Consider the following 9,698-nt stretch of genomic DNA (forward strand, 5'->3'; position numbering starts at 1 on the left):
AACATAACATAACATAACATAACATAACATAACATAACATAACATAACATAACATAAGTCATAAACACACTCATTTCATTGTCATGTGTGTGTGTGTTAAAACACATGTATTAAACACAACGACCGATTCTACCACTGAGCTGCAGCCAGGACGCTGTTTAAAGTACCGGTAATGCTCATCAGTGAATCCTATTCTACCGAGTAATAAAAATAATGCTTCTGGCTGCCATTAACTGGAAAAAATCATGTAAAGTAAAATAATAATAATAATGTAAAATGAGTAATGTTTGTGTTTTTATTTAGGCTCGGTAATTTGCAGCTTATTTCTCAGAAATGCACCCAGTCACTTTAGAAATGAGTTGGAGTTCAGGTGTAAAGTGAGATTTCCAACAAAGATCTTCGCAATTCAGCGTGAATCATGAGGGAAATTTCAAGTTTAGACTTGAAAATGACCGATTCCGCAGTAGACGTGTTGATGTAAATCTGAGTCAGTAACAAATGAATGAGTGAAATTTATGAAGAATCTCAATTTACAAATATTTGTCTAATTACAAATTGTGACTTGAGGTCTTTTTATGAAGTTCTTTCCACTAATACAGCATCCCAGGTGTTTGGAAATGTTCAACGTTGGGGCTCTCTGCTCATTCAATCGATGCCAATGTCCACTCTGGGTGGAAGCTTTAATACGTGGACACTCGGTGAAAACCCTTTTTCAAAAATCAAAACGCACGTTTCTCTCTCTGGCGGCCGTTTAGCTCAAACACATTTTAGATCTGTCAAATATATAAGAATTATGTCCTCACGTCGCCCTCTGCAGCGATACAACCTTGGCCATACCTCATAAACGCGGAGTTAAACAGGCGCCTTCTTTCCCCTGCTGCTGTGAAATAAAAACACACCAACAGTCACAAAGCTTAGGGAAGGAGATTGCTTTTCTTGTTTAGTCTCGGCTGATTCTGTTGTTTCCTCCCCTTTCGCTTTCAACCATTCAGATTTTGCCACAACCTCTGCTCAAATCATCTTGTTGCTGTCAGACTTTGAGGACTGCTCCCTTCTGTACTGTCAGCTCCACTTCAAGTGATGCAAGCGCAACAACTGAGACTGAAAGGACTAAAACGTTTACATGTCAAAATAAAAGCCTGACTGTAATCACACGACGCGGTGATTTTAATAGATGTGTGAACCAGACGAGTTCTGCTGTTATGATTCAAATATTGGTGAAATCAGGTGGACTTTTTTTTAAACAGCCCAAATTCCCCATTAGTCAACCAGGGAGCAGGAAGCAGGCACCTCTGTAATATGCACCTCATCTCTAAAGACTTTCCTACAGTAACATGAGGCCAACACACAAACGCAGCGTTTCCTTTCCATCCTATTTCTTTTATTGGAAGAATTCACAACATGCATCTCTCGCCGTCTTTTATTTACATTTGACCTAAACGCCTTCGACAGAAACACATGTTGACTCCGATGTCAAATTGGATCCAGATTGTGCGTCCTCTCGGAAACGTTTGAACACTTACGAGACCTTTTTGTGTTTTTTTTTTTTTTGTTTTCTCATCAGAGACGCAAACGCGTAGAAGGCTGCGCAGTCAGACAGTCTACAGATGTTTCCCTTCAACTACTAGAGCAATTTCAGATGCTGTTTTTCTGTCACCTTCTAAGATTGAGAACAGTGTTTCCTGCTCGCTTTTCTCTAGTGACCATGACCGTGCGCTCAATTTATTAAAAACTGCCACTCACGGAGTGAATTGATGAATTTCCAGCTGGTATTGTGAATACTTTGTGTTGTCACAGCTTAAGAATATTAATTTCCCGAAATGTTAGGTACTTGGAAGCTTTGCTGGTTTGTGAAATACTTTTCCCAATAAAAGCATACTTTCTGTTGACTATCAGTTCTAATAATCTCAGTTGTGGTTCTGCTAGTCCTCCTTGATGGGAGGATTCAGATATGAGCTGTTATTGTAGAGTAGAGACCACGACAACGCACAAATCGGGGCTGCGGCGGAATAAAACTGCTCGTTAAACCCGACAAATCCCGCTTAAGCAACGGGAGAGACCTCGGGCAGAGCCAGGCTCAGGTGGACGGCCATCTGCCTCGAAGGGCGAAAGGATGGAGACCAGCGCGGAGAGCAAGTAACAAAAACAACAACCTGCAACCACAACAACGCAAACACATGTGTACATATATGATATGAGGCCTTCTGGGGCTCCGGCGGGACTGGATCCTGGTAAAATCACTTTAGACTGATGGATCAGCGTTGGTTCGGGCTCCATGAGGGAATGTGGGGATGCTAAGTTAGAAAGAAGTGAGCTGCACAAACCTCTGTAGCTTGGGGTTAGTGGCCTCGGGCTGCACTAAGGCTCTACTGGCATAACAACAGCCCAATCCCTGATTGTCAGTGAGTTCCTCTAGTTCAGCTGCGTCCATTGTGAGTGTAGCCTGACGCTGGGCTGCAGCGTTAGTTTGGTGGGAAGCTCGACGTAAAGCTTGCGTCTAAAAAGCAGCTGGTTGCTTTTAAAAAGGAGACGAAGCTCAGACCTGCACAGAGTTACACTTAGAATAGAATTACATTACTGTTGATTCACGCTGTAGTAACTATTTTATTATTTATCGGTTCTTTTGCCCCATTAAATGTAAAGTCTTTTAAGAATCCCTGATTGTCTAGAGTCTATGCTGATGCTCCAAGGGCTCCATGGGAAACGCTCCAGACCTTCAGGAACGGACAGAAACGCTAATAGACAGACAGAGCAGGACCCGTTAAAACACGCAGAGCCGGTTAGTGAACGCACATGCGTGAAGGCGTCCGTCTGAAGGTTCGGATGCACGTGTTGTTGACTGTCTCGCCCCTCGGCCAAACTACAGGGCCCCCGCTCCCCCTGCACCGGACCCCTCAACCTCCTGCCTCACTCTCAGCTACTCACTCTGTCCTCTGTCGATCTTCTGCTTTCTCTCGCTCTCCGATTTCTTTCTTTCCTACACACACGAACGCACGCACACGCACACACACACACACACACACACACACACACACACACACACACACACACACACACACACACACACACACACACACACACACACACACACGCAACCCTTCCATCCTTTTGCCTGTGCTCACTGCCCATGCCTTTCTCCTTTCTGTCTCTTCACCCCCCCATCGTTACCTCCCCTCCCCCGTTGCCCTCCCCCCTCATCCCCCTGCCCTCCGTCTCACCACCAACCCCCCATCCTATGCCCCACACACACATACAGAAACTGGTGCTATAGCTCCCCTAGGAGTTGTTCTTAACTCGCTGACTGAGGCAGTGTGTGTGTGTGTGTGTGTGTGTGTGCGTGTGTGCGTATGTGGGTGTGTGCGTGTGTGCGTGCAAGTTAATTCGGACCGTGCATGGTGGGGTGGGGGTTAGCATGTTTTTGTGTGCCTGCACCGCTGACTCCACACATGATCCCCATTAGAGGCTGGCGGGAGTAGACACACACACACACACACACACACACTGCACGCACACTTCAACCCACGCCCACACACATGCTAACACACACACAGAAGCACACATGTACATGCAGGTATGCATGCATGCCTCCACCACGCACACATATATGCACAGCGGGGTTCTGTGAGGCCTGATCCCATTTCACCCCTCAGGCTTTTCCAGCGACAAGGGGCCGCGTTGGAATCAGTGTCTGAACCAAAAATTTGAACATTCTTACAACATAAAACCCAAAATGATCAGACATTTAAATTGACTCTTTTCTGGCCACTTAAACATGCTTTTCTAAAACCATAGCAACCCTGAAGATGGGGGTAGCGGTGATGTCATCACCATGTAAAACCTAACATCATTCCTAGGCAACCACAAGTGTCTCAGGAAACCAGATGTGTCATGAGCAAAAAGGAGAGTTTTGGGCTCAGTTTGTTGAGGACCCAGTTTTGTGCAAAAAAAGATCAAGCAATTCTTGAAAAATCATGACAATAGAAAAGTTTGCAAAGACAAGATGCAAGTGAAGACATGGAACTTGTACAGAAATGGCCGAATCTAGTTCTGCAGAAGGTCTTGAGAAAAAAAAGGTCCCCAAATGTCTTTCAGTGACTGCAGAACAACTGGATGATGTAATTTATCACAATTAATTGATTAATCTCATTGGAGGCAGAGGAAACCCATGGACTTGCGCTGGAGAGATTGATCTTTCCAGGTCTCACCACAATCACGCCACAGGTCGCCAATCCTGACCACCGGAAGAGAGCATGGGCCTGATTCAACTGGTCACACGTGGGACGCTGGCTTCACGCTAGTAGCTTAGCTTGCAGCTAATGAGGGGAGTAAAGAGGATAACATCTGTAAACATTTAATATATTTTAATCTACAACACTGGAAATAATCTACTAATTTATATATTGTTTAGTTGCTAGTAAGACAGCATTTGTTAGTTTTACCCTATCATAAAAGGCATAATTAATAAATTATAGTAGTGATTGCCTAAATAAACGATCCAAGTACACACCAAACCTGTGCCAGTATCAATAAGGAACACTTATTATGCCATATGTCACATAAAGATAAGAAGTCGCCATAAAATCTTCCACCACCGTGTCATGATAAGCAGCTGATTTAACATGTAAGTTGTCGCCTCGCAGATTTATGGCGTCCCGACACTTTGCTTATGTCTTATTCAACCACAACATCTACATCCAGAACTTTTCATATTGAGTAATGTCGGCCCGTTTACATTCATTGTGGTCTGGATGGAATTAAATCCTGTTCGTCCCGCAGTGTCGCCATCCAATTCACTGACATTGTGTAAGTCTCAATGTTAGCGATGGCACAGATTGACTGAAGAAACGCTCCGGCAAACAGCGTTACAGTAATTCAATCCCACACGAGCGACTGCGACGCGGGCGGCGCTTCCCGCCGCCGAACGCAGCGAGCCGCTGAGACGCGGAGCGCTTTTACCGTGGAGCAGTAACAGGAGACTCTGCGCATTTGTCACTGAGGTTTTCAGCCTGTAACCGGACACACCAGTCGCTCTTGTGTTGTGTTTCTGACAAAGTAGCCACTTAGGCAGCGAGTGTTTCGTCAAAATAACAACTACCTTAACATTTCCGATTTCGACCTACGAGAACCCGGTCGAGGGCCCGGCCGGGTCGCTCTGCAGGTGAGTGGTCCGGAAAGGGCACGGCGTCACCATCTGCAGCGTCCGTTGCGCTCATTCACTCGGGGGAGAAGTGCAGTGTATTGTGCAGATCGAGGAGGTTTGAGCTACGAAGACACAAACATCTTCTGTGGTAAAACAAAGCAGTGTTGGCAAGTAAGTAGAGCACGTCGCCCACTGTACGGCGGAGACAAAGACTTATCTTGTTGGCTGCGAGCTGCTGTTTGACTGTCATTACTTCCTTAAACATTCACTTTATAGCCTCTCTGCATCATTGGATTGCATACAGTGGACAGTAACAGGCAAGTGAGGAGGAAGGGAGAGACAGAGGCCGAGCAGATAATGTGATTTCAGAAGCCAGATCCACACCCAAAGCATTCTGACTACACAGTAAGTGCTTTCATTTAGACATTGTTGTCGTTACGTTGGGAAAAACAGCGATGCTCACTTTATAAAACAATAGCTATTGCTAAGGCTTCACGTTGGCGCACATAAAAAATGGATCATTTGGTGTGTTCCATTGGTTCCAAGCCTCATAAATCCTAAGAAGATTATAGAGGTGATAAAGATCATGTGGGGGTCATAAAAATGAGAACTTTACCAAGGCAGCCTGCTGCTGAAGATATAATGAGAAATAATTAGAGTTTATTTTAGATTAAATAATGAATCCATGTACATACATCCATGATTTCCCTTCCATAAAAGACATAACTGAACCTCAGACTCGATGCCTGTAACAAGTCAAATACACTGGAAACGGGGATAAGGATCAGAGCCAGAGCTGCAACAACTGGAGCGCAGAACATCTGACCTGGTTAACTGGTGCCGACACTGACTGGGAGTAAACCACTGGTTAGAAGGGAAGCCGGAACAGGGGCACGCAGGGGCTCCACAGCTTCACATTCAGAGGCGAGAAACCTTTCCGCTGCGGTACCGTTGGTACCGGCTGACGTTCAAGGGGGACCTGGGCCGATTCTCAGCAAAAGACTCGACGCAGATGGAAAGAGGAGCACGCGGCCGCACCGATTTGGGGGCCTCACTGCTAGTATGTGCGCAGGACAGATTTCCATACACTGCGCGGGATTACCCATATATGCAACAGTAGCAGCAAAAACAAAGGCAGCACTGGAGATAATCAGTCTTAAGTCCTCATCTAAACTACACCCGGTCTGTCCAATGCCTGCTGGCCCTGGGGATTGTGCCGGAGTTTTAATCCACTTAAAAGCAGAAGACCTCTGCTGCTGTTTCCAAGGGGCTTGACCTACGTAACATGTGCACACACACACACACACACACACACACACACACACACACACACACACACACACTAAAAACTATTAAGAAAGAAATCTGCAGTGCACGTATGCAGCACTGTGCACAAACCCGTCCACTGGTCAGACAGAGCTTCCTTTTAAAACGCAGAATCAGCTTGAATGCACAAATTAATTCACATGCGTGCAAATTTGAACGCTCGTTAAGAATCTGATAATGAAATGTGTAATAAGAATGCGGAGGATAAGTCCACTCGGAGTAGAAAGCGCTCGTTTGAGCCTATAGGGGAGCTGATGGATCACCCGGGTACAAGCCAGCGTCTTCTGGATGTATTGGAGAGGGGTCAACAGTCAGACCACCATTGTTCAACTCCACTTTCCACCGGTGCTCCGTTACAAGACGTGCACGCGCGTGCGCGCGCGAGAGGGAGCGTGCACCAAGTTCTCGAGACTAAATACGCCGGGGATTTAACGAGGAGTTTGCGCCACTGGGCTAAAATAGCTGCAAAACGTAAACAACGCACTAACTGTGCTGATATTTAGTGTGGACAATGTTGAAATGAAAAAAGCAGTTTTGTTTAAGTGGAGAAATATTTTTGCGCATGTTTGCCCGCTTTATTCTGTGCAGCTGCCACATTGTCATACTTTTTTCTTCTTCTTGCACCAACGTTTGTCGTTATCTAATTTGAAATGTACTAATTCCTTATTCTTCCGGAGGGAGGGAGAGCCACTGACTTGAACAGCTGCTTCATGACCCAAAAAACTGTCAGTCTTTCCCTGGAATAAATTGTGGATTATACCACGGTTGGGTACAGGGGGGAGCCGGGAGCGCGCATTAGCGGGGAAGCGCGCGGCGCGCGCGAGGGCGCGGCGTTTCGCGCGACGCCAAAGCGCGGCGCAACATTGCGAACTTTACCTGTTCGAGCGTGGGTTGTTTAAAATGTCAGCAAAGCCGCAAACGAGGGGTAGACGCAGGCGCACCTCCCCCGTGTTCGAGCGCCGTGTTTCTAGAGGACCCATAGTAGAATCAATTCAGCGAGAGGGGAGCTTGAAACCGGCCACTCATGCTTTCCTCCGACTCGGAGAGAAACACAGTTGAAGTGAACACACAGACCAGTCGGCCGCACTGCATGCGCACAACAGGCAGGCTCCCAGCACACAACGCAAGACAACTATAGTATGAAACACCGCGCAGAGGTCTGCGGGGCGCTGCGGGGGGCGAGGGGGGGGCAGTGGTGCCCCTCAGTGTCGTGGGTCACGCGCGTGAACCCTAAAAGAACACGAGAAGGATTCAAAACATAGTTCAGGTTCGGTTCACAAATGATCAATAAGCTGTGTATGAGTTCAGTTTGTTGCTGCTCGCAGATGTTATGAATGCAGATGTTGCTTTAACCTTCAGCAGGTGTGTGTGTGTGTGTGTGTGTGTGTGTGTGTGTGTGCGCGCGTGCATGAGACCCGTGGTAATAAATACTGGGTACGACTGCTCATAAAAGTCACGCAGCACCGTGGCTGGGTACACGAGTACACGGTTCCCCAGCTTCACCAGTCTCTGCCTTGCTCAAGGGCATCCTGCTGGAAGAGGCCAAGGCGGAGCTGCCGGCTCGCAATTTCACACGCGTTAGCTACCGTGAGGTGGAAAAGGGCCGTGGAGCGGGGCGTTTAACCGGCAACCCCTCACCACTAGTCCGGGTCGTTCCCGTACGTGACCCGGACCTCTGCGTGTGAACGAGTCCTGCGTTCCGCCGGGCGGGTGGCAGATCTGCAGCGTTCGGGGTCAGATTAGAGCGCGCGGCGCGACCCTTTTACCCTGCGACACCTGCCGCAGGCATCTGGGCGATCAGCTGCTGGAAGCCGGCGGCCATTACATCACGGGCTCAAGCAGCTCGCGTCCGACCGTGGCCCTGCGCGTCATGGGCGCGCCGCTCGTTTGGGGGGGGCGTCAATGTCACCTTCATGGGTGGCTCCATCGCGGGAGCATCCTCTGGAATGTAACAGATTAGCTCTGCAGGTGGGGACGCTGATGAGGTCATCGCTTCCCAAGGTCACGCCTTACGCATGCGAGCGCAGGCCCGACGCCGTCCGCGTCTTCAGGCCCCACTTCCTGCCTGAATACGTAGATGAGCCCTCGGACCTCCTTTGGCGTGTGAATACAAGCCTGGGACTCCTCCATGCTGCAGCATACACTTACTTACTACTTTGAGCGTTTTATATCCACACATGCTGCAGTTTCAGGCCCGGTTCTAGAATCAGAACCACTTGTTCCAGATTCTACCTCCACCCCACGGTCGTGCATTTAGATGGAATTAGATGGAGCTGAACTTCGGAACTTAAAGGGGACGGGATCAAGCAGACAACAGTTAGGAATTAAATATTGAGCGGGTCCTGGAGACGAGGGCAGCCCCTCCCTCCAGCTGCATCGCTTCCGTCCTTGCAGGACTCCAGAGCTGTAGAAACCGCACACAGGACGGACTCGCACAACGGCCGCGTCCGCTCGTTCCTCCCCCACCGATTCTGCGTGGAAGGAACCCGTCCCCGCTGCACCGCGCAACATCTCTGTGTCCCCCCCCCCGTGAGACAATGAACACATTGAGACAAATCTGTCTCCACAGCTTGTGAATAACAGACAGCCAGCTTTGTTTTGCATGAATGCGCGCACACGTGTCTGCGTGCGAGGCGCTTGCGTCATGCGGACGCCATGTGAGTCACTGGCTCTTATAGGGTTTTAAGCAGCGGGTGAGAGCTCTCGTCTCCCTCATCCGGCTCTGCTCTGACGCTCCGGGGCCCGAGTGCACGATCGGAGCGGCGCTGCCCGTCCACCAACAGGTTGCTCCGTCAACAAAGCTTCAAATGACCACGATCAGCTGCCTCCAATGCAGAGGATGCGAAACGTTCTGGTGTGACGGATCTGGACGAGATGAAGAGGCGTCGGGTTCGTAAGTGGGATGATTACAGGTGGAACCTGAAGGAGACGGAGCAGTAAACAGACGAGTGACGTCCACAGCTGATGACTAACACGCGTACCCAGTGTCCTTCATCACGGCCACGGGACTAAAGGCTGCTGCTGAACTCTCACTTTTCCCACCAGCACATGACACAGTAGTTTTTTTTCCCAATCCTGTTAATGCACTGAAGCCAGTTTGACTTTTTTGTCATTTTTCAGGTTCAGTGGCAGCGTTTCTGGACATATTCCACCATCTAGTGGTGGAGCGTGTGCTGGTGCATCCTGCAGCGAAGCCGATAACACATCACCAGGGGTCAGTAAAACACTGATA

This window comes from Betta splendens, chromosome 22, assembly GCF_900634795.4.
Source record: "Betta splendens chromosome 22, fBetSpl5.4, whole genome shotgun sequence".
Taxonomy (NCBI): Eukaryota; Metazoa; Chordata; class Actinopteri; order Anabantiformes; family Osphronemidae; genus Betta; species Betta splendens.